The sequence below is a fragment of the Phyllostomus discolor genome, chromosome 13 (assembly GCF_004126475.2).
Source record: "Phyllostomus discolor isolate MPI-MPIP mPhyDis1 chromosome 13, mPhyDis1.pri.v3, whole genome shotgun sequence".
NCBI lineage: Eukaryota > Metazoa > Chordata > Mammalia > Chiroptera > Phyllostomidae > Phyllostomus > Phyllostomus discolor.
Window position 1 is genome coordinate 53,221,599 of NC_040915.2, and position 13,799 is coordinate 53,235,397.

At 52.9% G+C, this 13,799-nt stretch overlaps 1 protein-coding gene across 1 annotated transcript in view; it reads right to left on the bottom strand.

The window, feature by feature from the left end:
* Positions 1–3,057, bottom strand: part of WSCD2 (WSC domain containing 2) — a 96,921-nt gene extending 93,864 nt beyond the window's left edge. The window contains exon 1 of the mRNA XM_028528332.2: positions 2,095–3,057. The gene's annotated coding sequence lies outside the window, so the exon portion shown is untranslated. The remainder of the gene's footprint in view (positions 1–2,094) is intronic.
* Between the last annotated feature and the right edge of the window lie 10,742 nt (positions 3,058–13,799).

Genomic DNA, 13,799 nt, shown 5'->3' on the forward strand with positions numbered 1-13,799 from the left:
TTCCTCCACCTCCTGTTGTCATGGTGACATAACAGCTGGATGCCTCCGTGCCTCCCCAGATGGCCCCGGGCTCCCCACTAGAAGCTGCTGGTCCAGCCCTGCTTTTAGGTGGAAGCGGCCAAGGGGCAGGGACTGCAGGTGCCAGGTGATGGCAGAGAATGGGGGCCCTGCCCCCCAGCCAAGGATCACCTGGTGCTCACGTGGGACAGGGCCAGCCTCCCTGGGGAAGACGGCAGCCAGATGTCCACGCGCAACACCCGAAAACAGACAGCTCTGCCGCTGTGTCTGCGAAGCTCCACTCCCGTCTCCACGGGATCCGTTGTGTGGTGCTTTCATGCACCATCTCGGCCCTCCCAACAGCCTTCTGAGGTCGCAACTAGGAGCTCCCTGTTGTGTGGTGGAGGGAACACAGTTTGGAGGGTGACGGGTGGTCAAACTCAGATGTGCCTCAGTCCCAAGCCCCTGAAACACGAGATAACCCCTACTCCTGGGATTTAGAAAAAAATCTCTTCTGTGATCATTGCTCAGGGTCATAGAGTGTCTGAACTGGGACCTCGGAGGATACATGAAATCTCTTCCTTTTATACAAGCTGCAACTGGGACCAGAGAGGTCTAATGATTTTCCCAAAGTCACACAGCAAACTAAAGGCAGACTTGAAACTGAACCTCCTGACCCAGAGATGGGGTTCCCCCAGGGTAGCGAGAACGGGTCTCTGACGCCCTGGAGGGATGTGTGGGTCTCGGCAGCCTAGGGAAGAGACTCCTAGCCTGGCTTCCGGTCAGGCTCCCAAAGAAGAACAGGAGGACCTCGGACCCCCACCTCATGCCTCAAATGCTGTCCGAGACCCACACAGCAATGCTCTTGCCCAGAGGCAGCCTCCAGCCTGAGCAGGCAATTACAGGGCCAGGGAAATACATCCCACCTTCGGGCTGTGGCTGGAAGCGCCTCCCCTGCCTGCCTCACAGACCAGCCCGTCCATTCACATGACCCCAGCCCCAGGCCGAACCCCCAGCGAGGAAGCACAATGACTTCCAGAGGGCTGTGGCCACAGGGCTAGCTCCAAAATGAGCCTTGGAGACAAGGTGGCCTCTTTGAATCATGCTTTTCATTAGGAGGAAGAATAATCCGGCCAAACTCATGAGCTGTGTGCTGGCCTCCTCAGAGCCTCTTGGGGCCTGCGGTGTGGGGGACCACCCACGTCCTCGGAGCTGGGGGCGAGAACGGCAGGGGCCCCCATCCGACGGTCCAGTCCAGCTCCTTCTCTGCAAAACCTTTGCACCTCCCGAGCTCCTCTGACCTGAATGGTCTCATTGAGCGGCCCAGGAAACTTCCCCCAATCTTGGGGTCCTCTCGGGAGCTGCAAGGAAGGGAAGGTGATCCCCACCTCTCCTGGGGTCGCCGCCAGGGAGGCGAGTCCTCTCCTGCTATGGCACTTGGGGCTGCTGGAAGGGCTTGGATGGAGGTGGTCCAGCTGAATGGGTCCCCCTGCCCCTCAGTTCTCTCCCTCTCTTTACACACACACACACACACACACACACACACACACCGGCATGAGCATAAGCAAGCCTGCAAGGCGCTGGACACAATGCCCATCACCTGGGCAGCCCTGGGTGCTGGTTGCAGACAACAGGGAGCCTCATCTAGCAGAGTGTCACCCCCAGCAAATCCCTTGCAAAACCAACTTGAAAATAGAACGCGCTTCTCCCTCAGAACTCTGAACTCACCAACAAAAGGGTGATACATCCATCCAATTAAAAGGGTCCCCTGCCTTGCCCCTGGTCAGCTCAGCCCGGGGAAGCCTGTGAGCGCCTGCCTTTGGGGACCCAGCAGGATGTCCAAAAGAAGGATGCCATGGATGAGCCAGAACGTCCCATCCTCTGCCAGAGGAAAGTTTGTCATTTACCCAGAGCCCGGCTGTCACCACTGTAGGTTCTTTACTCACCGGGCTCTGGACACTGAACCCCCAGCCTGCGGAGAAGTGGCTAGAACTGGAAGCCCGGGCGTGGGGCAAGAAGAATCGTTTCGCAGTAGCAGCTCAGCGCCCCGCTCGCGTAGGGAACCCTCTTACCCGGTTCAGCCCGCGCCACCCTTACCTGAGAGGGTCTCAGCCACTTGCAAACTCCGCCCGCGGAGCCCCGCGGGCGTCCAGGATTCCTCTCGGAGACTCCCTCGCCCCGCTTGCTCGGCGTGCCACTCCGCGGGCGCCTTCCCGGCTGGCAGCCGCTGCAGTGGTATTAAGGGAAGCGGAGCTGGGTTTCCTTTCTGGCCACCGAGGCTCCTCCAGCCGGGCCCGGGCGTTACTTCTCCGGGTCTGGTGCAAGGGGCATCCTCTGCCTCCAGCGGGAAAGTGGAAGTGTGGGTCCTGGATTGCAGCAGGGGCGACAGCGGTGGCCGGGGACGAGGAGGCGGTGGCGACGCCAGCCGGCGAGCCGGGGAGACGGGCGGAGGCAGAGGAAGTGAAAGCCGGGCTCCTGCGAGCCTGGCGCTCGGGCGGGCGGCACTGCGGGGACCCCGCGCCACCGCGAGGCCCCCGCTCCACGGCGAGGCCCCGCGCGCACACCCGTCCCGGGGATGCCCGGGCCCGGGGCGCGCGGGGCGCAGGCTGCGACTGGACTCGAGCCCCCACCGCCTCGCCTCTCGCTCGTTTGCCTCCTTCCTGCCGCGATCGTCGCTACCTTGGACTTAATGTCTCCAGCCCCTGCTCCCCGCGCCGCTGCCGCCGCTGCCGCCGCCGCTGCCGCCAGCAGAGCCTCGGCCCGGCGCGCTCCTCACACGGAACCACAGCACTGCCTACCGCTTAACTCCTTGCATGCCACCTGGCCCTCCCGCAGCCTCCCGGGGAGCTGGGCAGACCCGGTGCCAGGCCTGCTGCGGAGCTCGGGCCAGGGCCTCTGCCTCCCAGCCTCAGTGTACTCGGCTGAAAAAACGGGCTGCAGAAACCCCGTCCTAGGAGCGTCTGGAGAATTAACTGAGACTATTACACCAAGTGCCAAGCTGCCTGGCATTGAGCAAGCGCTCGGTAAATGGCAGAGTTTTCGTTGCTGCCGCTGCCGCTGCTGTTGTTCATGAGACTTAACAGGGCACCTCACAGATGGCAACCACCCAACAGAGGGCAGTTTGGCTTTTGGTCTTTAGTTTGTTGTTTTCGGAGGCAGTAGGTTTAGGCTGTGTGACCTCAGGCCGATCACTTACCCTCTCTGAGCCGGTTTCAGAAGACTCTTTCCCGGCTCTGGGGCTGTGGGTATGTCTCAGCACCCACTCTGAACCTCTGTATCTGCATCGGTCAAGTGGAAGCAATAAAGAAGGATAGATACTCGGATCTACAAAGGACCCACAACAAAGCTCTGGGAAAGGAACCCACCTTCTGATGTGGCACGCGACAAGGCCCACCTTTGACAGCGCTCCCTAGGTGCCAGACACCTAGTTAGGCGTTTCAAGCACGCTGCCTCATTAAATCCTCTAAACAACCCAGGAGGCAGCTAGTTCCGTCTCCGTTTCTCAGACGGGAGAACCGAGGCCCACGGGCATCCAGCGGCTCACCTTTGGTGGGCAGAGCTAGAAAGTAGCAGAGCTGGGGTTTGAACCCTGCCCTCGCTGACTCTGAACCAGAGTCTGCTAAGCTTGGGACTCAAGGAAAGGCTCTCACGTGGCCATGAGCTGACTATTCTTTGTCGGGGCTAGCGATAAGAATTGGCATCTGCACTTATTTCATGAAAGCGTATTGTTTTTCTAATGAATTCTTCTTTCATGTAGATAATTCGAAAATGCTGAAAAGTAGGAAGAAGCACTAGCCAAGTCTGTTCCCACCACCAGAGATCATGGTTATTAACACCTTGATATATTTCCATTCAGTCTTCCTTATGCCTGCACATAAAAGCTGTCGACACAAAGAGAATCTCCCTAATAGCCCCCCGGGGATGGGAATGGGGCTCCCCAAGAAGTAGAAGAGCCCCAGGGTTGGACTCGGGCAGGTGGGGCTCCAGCGCTGGGCAGGTGTCCCAGGGCTGGTCACGTGGGACCCCAGCTTACGCTCCAGCACCTGTGCAAGGACGAACACCATCTTCCCCGCCCGCTTGACGGGGTTGTTGGGGGAAATGATAGATTCTAAGACGCCTTGAGAATGGCAAAAGCTATAAAAGTATAATGGTGATATTACAATCATCACCATCATCACCATAAAAATATAAAAGAACAGAACACCGTGGCATTTGGTGGCGGTTAGAAGTGGGCGCTCTGGACACGGGTCGTTTTCTCCCATGTGGATGGCCACTTGCCCCGCTACAATTTCCTGCAAGACCTGTCTCTCTGTCACCGCTCCATGAGGCCAGCGTTGTCATAAAGCCCATGTCCCTCCCTGTGTGTGCAGGGGCCAGGCCAGTTCCCCTGGTCAATCTGGTTATCTTTGTGCCCTATTTGGTCATCTTTATCACACGGTCTCAACCACTACAGTTTTATAAGAGTCTTGATATCAATAAAACACATTCTTCCTTTTTTTTTTCGCCTGCAAGGTTACCTCTGGCCTTTTGCACTTGCCTATATGCGTCTGAGAATCCGTGAGTCAGATCCTTCACGCCATGGCGACGGCAAGAAAGGACCTGTTAGGTTTGGGTTGGGACGGCATGGAGCCCACGGGTCAGGGAGAGGAACTCGCCATCTTTCTAAGACTGAGTTTTCCCATCCCCTACCTCACACCACACACACAAATCGATCTGGTGGGGCTGTGCATCTAAATGTCAAAGGCAGAACAACAAAGCTTCCAGAAGCTTATAGATGGGACAATCTTTATGTTCTTGCGGTAAAAAATGATTTCCTGAAGGAAGCAAAAAGCATTCTCCATAAAGAAACACACTGATATAGGTCATTCCATTAAAACCAGAAGACCCTCTCTTTATGAAAAGACACCGTTAAAAAGAGCATAAAAAGTCAAACCACAGAAAAACAGATATTTTCAACATGCATAACTCAACAGGGGCTCCAATCCAGAATTTGCAAAGAATTTCTATAAATCGGTAAGTAAAAGGCAGAAAGCCCAACCACATGTCAGGAAGCCGGGGCAGACATTTCACCAAAGAGGATGTTCAAAGAGCTAATAAAGTCCCTACAAGGTGCTCGACCTAGTTACAAATCCAGGACACACCTGTTAAAACGGTAAGGAGACACAGCTACATTAAAACTGCGAAGATGGGCGATCCCAAGTGCGGGTGAGAATGTGGGACAACTGGAAATGGAGTGTGCTGCTGGCAGGGGTGTGACCTGGAACAAATGCCCTGAAAAACCGTGTGGCCTTACCTGTGAGAGATGCCCTCCCTACGGCCTGCATTTCCACTCCCAGGATGCAGCTGACAGAAATGAGTGCTACGTCCATCCAAAGACAAGCACAGGGCTGTTCACAGCAGCAATTTTCCCAGCTCCCAACAACTGAAATGTGTGCCAGCAGTAGACTAGGCTAAGTGTGTGTGTGTGTGTGTGTGTAGTCATACGATGAAAACTATACAGCAATGAACATGACCAACTCCCAGCCACACACAACTACACAGGTGAATCTGACGAGCGTAATGTTGAGTGATAGAAATGACACCAAAGAGTACTCGCTGTATGTTTACTCTTTTAAATTATATTTTATTGATTTTGCTATTACAGTTGACCTGATTTTTTCCCCTTTGCCCCCTCCACCTAGCAGCCCCTGCTCCCTCAGGCAATAAATACCCCCAGCATTGTTCATGTCCACGGGTTATGCATGTAAGTTCTTTGGCTACTCCATTTCCTGTATGTCCCCATGTCTATTCTGTAACTACCTATTTATACTTTGTAATCCCCTCACTGCCTCACCCACTCCCCCACACCTCCCTCCCATCTGGCAACCATCAAAACACTCTCCGTATCCATGATTCTGTCTGTTCCTGTTTGCTTAGTTTGTTTTTTAGATTCAATTGTTGATAGATACGGGGTGGGTTTTTTTGCCATTTTATTGCTCATACTTCTGATTTTCTTTTTCTTGAATAAGTCCCTTTAACATTTCGTATAATAATGATTTGGTGATGATGAACTGCTTTATTTTTTTCTTGTCTGGGAAGTTCTTTATCTGCCCTTTTATTTTAAATGACAGCTTTGCTGGGTAGAGCATCTTGGCTTTAGGTTCCTGCTTTTCATGACTTTGAATATTTCTTGCTAATCCCTTCTAGCCTGCATAGTTTCTTTTTGTTTTTTGGGTTTTGTTTTTTTTTTGAGAAATCAGTTAGTAGTCTTATGGGAACTTCCCTATAGGTAACTAACTGCTTTTCTCTTGCTGCTTTTAAGATTCTCTCTTTATCACTAACCTTTGGAATTTTAAGATTCCCCCACCCCCCACTTTTTTCAATGTGTGGTTGCCTCTTTAGCACCCCCTACTGGGGACCTGGCCTGCAACCCAGGCATGTGTCCTAACTGGGAATTGAATCGGTGACCCTTTGCTTTGCAGTCCGGTGCTCAGTCCACTGAGCCACACCAGCCAGGTAACCTTTGGCATTTTAATTATGATGTGTCTTGGAGTGGGCCTCTTTGTATTCACCTTGTTTGGGACTCTGTGCTTCCTGGACTTGTGTGTCTATTTCCTTCACCAAATTAGGGAGGTTTTTCTTCATTATTTTTTCAGATCTATTTCCCATCTCTTGCTCTTTCTCTTCTCCTTCTGGTACCCATATGATGCAAATGTTGGACCTCTTGAAGTTGTTCCAGAGGCTACTTACACTATCCTCATTTTTTTTATTCTTTTTTCTTCTTGTTGTTCTGGTTGGTTGTTTTTTTTTTTTGCTTCCTTAAGTTCCAAATCATTGATGTGATTCTCAGTTTCATCCACTCTCAGCATCCCCTTGTTTGTTTCTATATATTAGGTAGAGCTGCTTTGACTCCGTGTCTTGGTCGTGTGTCCTAATGGAGTAGAGGTCCTGAAGGGTTGAGTGGCACAACCTCCCCTCTCACCCAAGCTGGGTACTCAAGGAGCGCTCTGAGTACACCCTCCTCCTGTAGTTGAGCCTTGGTTGCTGTTGGCAGGTCAGTGGGAGGGATTTACCCAGGCCAGTCAGCTGCAAGGATTAGTTGTGGAGGACACCGACCTCTGCCCTCCGTGGAGGGTCAGCTGTGCAGGGACAGGGTGCTGGTGCTCCAACATGGCCTGTGGCTGTCCCCTGGGTGCACAGGCTCTGGGGTTTCCTGAGTGGTGCAGGTCAAGGTCAGCCCCGACCTGTGTTTGTCCGGGGCCTCCCTGCCTGCGCTATAACACAGTCTGAGATGGCTGCTACTTGTGCTGGGCTTGGAGAGTCCCAGGTGAAGCCAAGTGGTGAATCTAGCCAGCTTGTTTGCGAGGATTTAGGAAGTCGTGTAGCATAAGCCAACGCCAGACATTCATATGGAAAAGCAGCTGGGGTGGGCCCGTGATTTGGGAGGGGCGGAGTCTCTGGGGATCTCCAAGGCAGGTCAAACAGTGTTAGCCAGGTTGAGGGAGTCTCAGACCTGGCACCAGTCTGCGGGCTCTGCGGGGGAGAGTGTAGAAAAGGGACAATGGCCTCTGCTCGCCTTGACGCCAGACACTTCAGTTTCACCTATGTGCCACCAGTACCCCTCAAGTCACCACCTCGTCGCAGGAGCCCAGAGGGAGTGAGTCTGAGTAGGTGAGTCCGTGTGTGGGTTCTTTAAGAGGAACTTCTTGGGGCTCCAGCAGTTTCTTCCATGGACTCAATCCCCACTGGTTTTGCCGCTAGAAGTTGTGGGGACTGATCTTCCCGGCACTGGAACCCTGGGCTGGGGGGCCTGGTGTGGGGCTGGGACTCCTCGCTCCCGAGGTATCCGTCCTGAATCTTTATTCGCCACACGTGGGTGTGGGGCCAGCCCGTTCCAAGTCTCCGTCCCTCCCACCGGTCTGGATGGATGTGGTTCCTTCAGTTTCGTAGTTGTCAGACTCGCATTCGACTCGATTCCTGACGGTTCTGAGTGGTGGTTGTTCTCTATTTTAGTTGTAGTTTTGATGCGGTTGTGCGAAGACGTGAGCCATGTCGTCTCGGCTGCACGTTTTCACTTGCATAACGTTCGAGGCAGAGTGAGGCTGAGGCAGAACTCGATTTCAGCGTCAGAAGCCAGGGTGGCGGGACCCCTGAGGCGGACGCGAGCGGTAGCTGGGGGGAGCATGTGCGGCTTCTGGCCCGCCGGGAGTCTTTTCTTCCCCGACTTGCCTGGTAACTGCACCAGTGTTTGTGAAAAGTGGTCGATCCGTGCGTTTACCTATCGAGCACTTTTCTGGACACGCGTGAAATCTTAACTTTCAAAAAAGCTGTGTTTTCGGTGAGAATTCTTGAGCAAAATAGAGCCGGGTTCAAACATGAGCTTGGTTATTCTCCGGCTGCGGGACCCTGGTCCGGTTACGGCATCCCACTGAGCCTCGGTTTCCTCATCCATAACATGGGAACAATAGCAGTACCTGCTTGATGGGGTGGAGTGAGGATGAAAGGGCTTTGAGAGAAACAGCAGACGCAAAGCGTGAGGCCTGCCCACCAATAATACCGGCTGGAGATGATTGCAGACCATGTTCTACAGCATCACACCTGTCTCCTGGCAAAGGCGTGTCTTAGAGATAACTGAAAAAAAACTGAGTGTGAGCCTCAGCAAGCGTTGCCAGGTCAAACAGAAGATGCCCCATTACATTTGTAGTAGAAGCCTATTATTTTACATGGGATCTGCTTATACCAAATGTTTTCTCATTGTTTAATCTGAGATTCACATGTAAGTGAGGGTCCTGTACTTTCATTTGTTAAATCTTGCCACCCTAACCTCACGGTTGCCAGCTGTGTGTCCTGGGGTGAGTTGCACAACCTCTCTGACCTTGGTTGCCCATAGTCAGTGTTGACAAGAGAAGGAAACGGGTTGAAGTAGATGGGCATTTCTGTATTTGTGCCTTTCACTTCCCGTTGTCTCCCTCCCTCCTCTTCTTCTGTTCTTTTCTCTTTCCTTGCCTATGTCTTGGGGTCCCCGGAGCGCCTCACAAACACTGTTTAGTCCCGTGGCTGGCCTTGGCAAAGAAGAGGTTGTGATTAGCTATAAAAAAGTAGGTAGTGAAGTTGTGGGATTTTTGTCTAACACACACACACACACACACACACAGTCACCTTTGGCAGGAAGCGATGAGGTCACCTTCCCCTGGACCCAACCACTGGATACAATCTTACCTTTGGCTAAGGGTTTGCACCGCTCTCTGCTACTCCCAGGCATGATTTGTGTTTCCGGCGTCTGAGAGGAACCTCAGCTCCTCTCCATGCCTTCCATTTCAGCTCAGAATTTTGTTATTTCTAGCCAAAGTCTATTGCAGGACTCACAGAGGAGAGAGGAGAGACACAGCGATCTTTGAAATAAATCATGGAGATTAAAGCAGGGTGATGTAAGAGAGTTTCCAAGCATAAGATCAAGTAACACCTCTGAGCCACATTCATAACACGAGTCACTGACCGATACATCACTGCCGTTCGAGCCAAAGCGTCTAAAAATAGGATTTGCTTTCATTTCCTGGAGTACCCGATGGTGGGGTAGTGAGTGGGCTGTGTGGGGTGGTAAGTAACTCCCTTCTGATGACGTGTTCCCGAGGCGGGAAGCTGGGGACTTGCCTCCAGGTGTGTCGGGCGAACCCTGGCAGGGCTCAGGGGGCTGAGATGAGGACTCTGGAGTCAGCAGGACCTGGGGTGGGGCCCCAGCTCGGCCACCTCCTACCTGAGTGGCCTTGGGTGAATCATTTAACCCCTCTGGGTCTCATCTTTAAAAAGCCAGAGAAGAGTAGATGACAGACACACAGTGACAGTTCACCGCAGTGCCTGCTGCACGTGTGGTGTGTTACGCACACCCAGAATTCCAGCACGCGTGGGTTGCCCACTGACAGGGTTCCAGGCACGAAACCCTGACTCACACGTCACTGTGAGGGTGTAGGGGAGAGACTAGGTTCGAGAGGGAGGAAGGGCGAAGGTCGCTGTGACATTGTCCTGGGTGCACATACATGATGGAGGAGGTTCTTTAACGGCGAGGAGTTTGGGTACCACGCCCAGGTGGGCTGGCCACTCCCACCTGCATCTATGCTTCCCCCGAGGCCCCTCTGTCTGCTCCCTGGGCCGTCCACTCGGCCTGACCGTGAGTTCTCAGCAACCCCCTGTCCCATCAGGTCATGGCTGGCCTCGGTCTGCCATGCAAAGCCCCGGACACCAAGAGCTGTGTCTTTTAACCACTCTCCTGCCCAGCGCTCAGCGTGGTCCTTGGCACACGGTAGGTTGTCTCAGCCTGTTCAGGCTGCCATGGCAAAAACAGCATGAACCAAGCGGCTTATCGACAATGGAAATTCCTCTCTCACGGTTCTGGAGGCGGGACGTCCAAGTCAGGGCCCCAGCAGATGCAGTGTCCAGTGAGGACCCCCTTCTGGTTCACCAATGGCCGTATTCTTGCTGGGTCCGCACATGGTGGAGGGGGAGGAGCTCTCTGGGGTCCCTTTGTGAGGGACTCATCCCACCCATCAGGACTCTGTCCTCATGACCTCATCGCCGCCCACGGGCCTTACCTCCAAATACCATGCCATGGGCTAGGGGTCAGCATACGACTATTGGCAGGACAAATGTTCAGTCTATCGTGTAGATGCTCAGCAGAAAATCAGTGAACCACTGAAACTGCCCGGTATTACCGCAGTTACACGGATGCAAAGAAAACCTGGTATGATGAGGGAAGTTCGCCCGTGAGAGTCCCGGAGAGACACGCAACGGTACCCAGCACGTGTACTGTGGCCCATGTTAATGGCAGGAAAGTGAGAGAATCCAAGGGCCCATCAGCAAGAGTAGATGGATCAGTTCAGAAATATCCCTAACGGGGAGCCCCTGGGCAGCAGTGAAAATTAATGAACGAGAACTCTGTCATCATGCATAAAGCTCAAAAGTACAGCCGAGTGGGAGAAAAGGGCTTTAGTTGTAAAAGGACAGATACAGAAGAATGCCACCGAATAAGGTTAAAAAACCTGAAAAACAATTCAGTATCTTGTTATGAGTACGCACACACGTACAGTAAAAGTGTGGACACGTACGTGGGCATGATGGACGTGCAGTTCAAGGGAGGTCATCGCTTCTTGGGGAGGGCGCGGAGTAGGGAGGAGAACGGGGAGTTTTAACCGTGTCTTTAATGTTTCATATCGAAGGCCATGTGGTAGATAGGTAGAAGTTCTATTGTTCTCTGCATGTTTTTTGGTATGCCCAAAATAGTTCATTAAAGGAAACGATAACAAAAAACTGAGGCATCAATTGAGAGTGAAGGCTCGAGGAGCACTGGCCTAATTCTCACTCCTGTTCTGACGTTTGCTGTGTGTCTTCAGGAAGGGATTTAACCTCTCTGAGCTTCAGTTTTCTCAACATTTACAACGGGGCTAATAAATCCTGGAAAAATGAAATGAGATAATGTGCACAATTATTTAAAGCACTCAATGAATGATAGCTGTTCTCATAATGAATTATGGACAATAGTCCATTTCAAATTATTTGAGAACGGGAACCATCCAAGAAGACCACCCATGTGTAGCCTTCTTTATGGATGAAACCGCTGGGGCTGGAGGGGTGAAATGAACGGTTTCAGGTCACGGGGTGTGTGCAGGCAGAACGGAGGACCCGGGGGGTGTGGAAGGGCCCTGCTGGGGAAGGTGCTGCATGGAGAGGCCCTCTCCTCGGAGCTCTTCCCGCAAAACCTACAGAAACCCTCATCCCTCCCGGGAGCCCGTGCTGGTCATACGGGGAGCATGCCAACATTGGGACACGGATCCCAAAGGTGCAGGACACCTCTGATGTGGCTGCACCCTTTCTATCTGAGCCCCAAAGCCCATTTGCATCATCATGACACAGGCTGAAAATAATGTTATAAGCTCATCCATTTCTAATTTAGATTTTTAAATGGTAAAAACATCTGACGCCTCACAGCGATATGCCTCTGTGATCACAAAAATATGCACGGCACAATGCACTCTTTGTAATAGTCCCAGACTGGAGACAATTCGAATGTCCATCAACGGAAGAATGGATAAATATTGTTGCATTCGACAGAATACTATCCAGCCGTGGGAATAAAAGAACCACCTCTCCCATGACCACACAGATAAGTCACATATGATGAACAAAAGAAGCCAGACCCAGCCCTGGCTGGTGTGGCTCAGTTGCTTGGAGCATCGTTCCAAAACTGAAAGGCTGAGGGTTCGATTCCCGGTCAGGGTACTTATCTAGGTTGCGGGTGTGATCCCCAGTCCGGGCACATATGGAAGGCAACTGGTCAATGTTTCTTTCTCAGATTGAAGTTTTCCTCTTTCTCTCCCTCTCTCCTTCCCTCTCTCTCTCTAAATGCAATGAAAAATGTCCTCAGGTGATTATTTCTAAAAAGAAGAAGAATCCAGACCTAAAGGTGCTGTTAGAAATCAGAGCACTGGGGGTGCTTCCGTGAGAGGCCGCTGCTGGAGGGGCTTGGAGGTGCGTTGTGGGGCTGATGATGCTTCTCTATTGATCTGGGTGCTGGTACATGCACACTTATTATTTGCACTCTTATAGCCCTGTATTACTCTTCAAATGTTTTTTTAATGTGAAAACGAGCCAGTTCCGGTCATTTCAACCTTTATGAGTTACCGATACCTATGCGCCATCACGAATCAAGCCATGCAATAAAGAGGGGAGATGTAGGCCTCTAAATTAGCATCTTTTCCTAAGCCTTGACCTTGAACACACCCGCCGAAACCAGCTTTCATTTCAGGCTCACTGAAAGGGGGATTGTCTACCCAGGACCCAGCCAGATGGAGATAAGGGCCATTACTCAGGACACCCGATCCAGGGAGACAGGCGAACCACCCAGATTATCTGATTTGGCAGTTTCCTGGCATCAAATGACCCAGATAATGGTCAGACTGCCATGGTGACACCGCGTATTCCGGCCAAAACACCCACGAGGTGGACCCTGTCTCTGGAGCCATATTTGTGGGCAGAGCGGAGAGAGGCCGTGCCGCTCTCGGGTCTAATTTCTGCAAGAGGAGCTGTGGCAGCTCTTGGGGAGTCTGCAGAGGCCCCAGAAAGCTAAGACAGCCCCGGCCTCCCCCGGGGCCCCAGGCGGGCGCCCCTGCCAGTTTTGCACGAGGGCTGGCTCTCCCGTGGCCTCCTCGGGATGCAGACTGAGCCACTGAGCAAGGAGCTCTTTTAATCTGACGGCTGGAGCAAGAAGGTGATCTCCCTGGTGTTACTGCTGTCTTTCAGGGGATGAAACTGAGGCACGGAGGGGCTAAATGCGTCACCCAAGCGGGGACACCAGACAGGAGCGGACTTGGTAGTTTGTGAGCTTACCCTGTCACCGCCACACCCTCTCCCACCGTCCATCTTCCGGGAGCACTGTTCCCATCTGCTACCCGAGCTCCTCCTGCATCAGGCCTCCGAGGCTCAGTGAGTTCAGCACCTCTGCAAAGCCGGCATCGAAAAGGGGTTAAAAGTGCATGGATGGACTTATTGGAGGAAACCTCTGTGGAGGCTGAAGGGAGAGGAAGCAGGGCTGAGTAGGCAGAGCCTTGAGACCAGGACGCGGGTCTGACACCTGGGAAAGAAGGGGAAGGAAGCCGGGGCCGGAAGAGCCTCAGAGCACAGCCCAGCTCTGGGAGAGGCTGGGCCAGCCCGGCAGGAGCCCCGAGCAGGGGCTGTCCATCAGTGGAGTCCCAGGCTGGGCAGGGATGGCCCAGGCTGCTGGTCTTTAGTACATGGAGGGATCCGTCAGCATGTTTTACAGAAGGCAGAGGGAG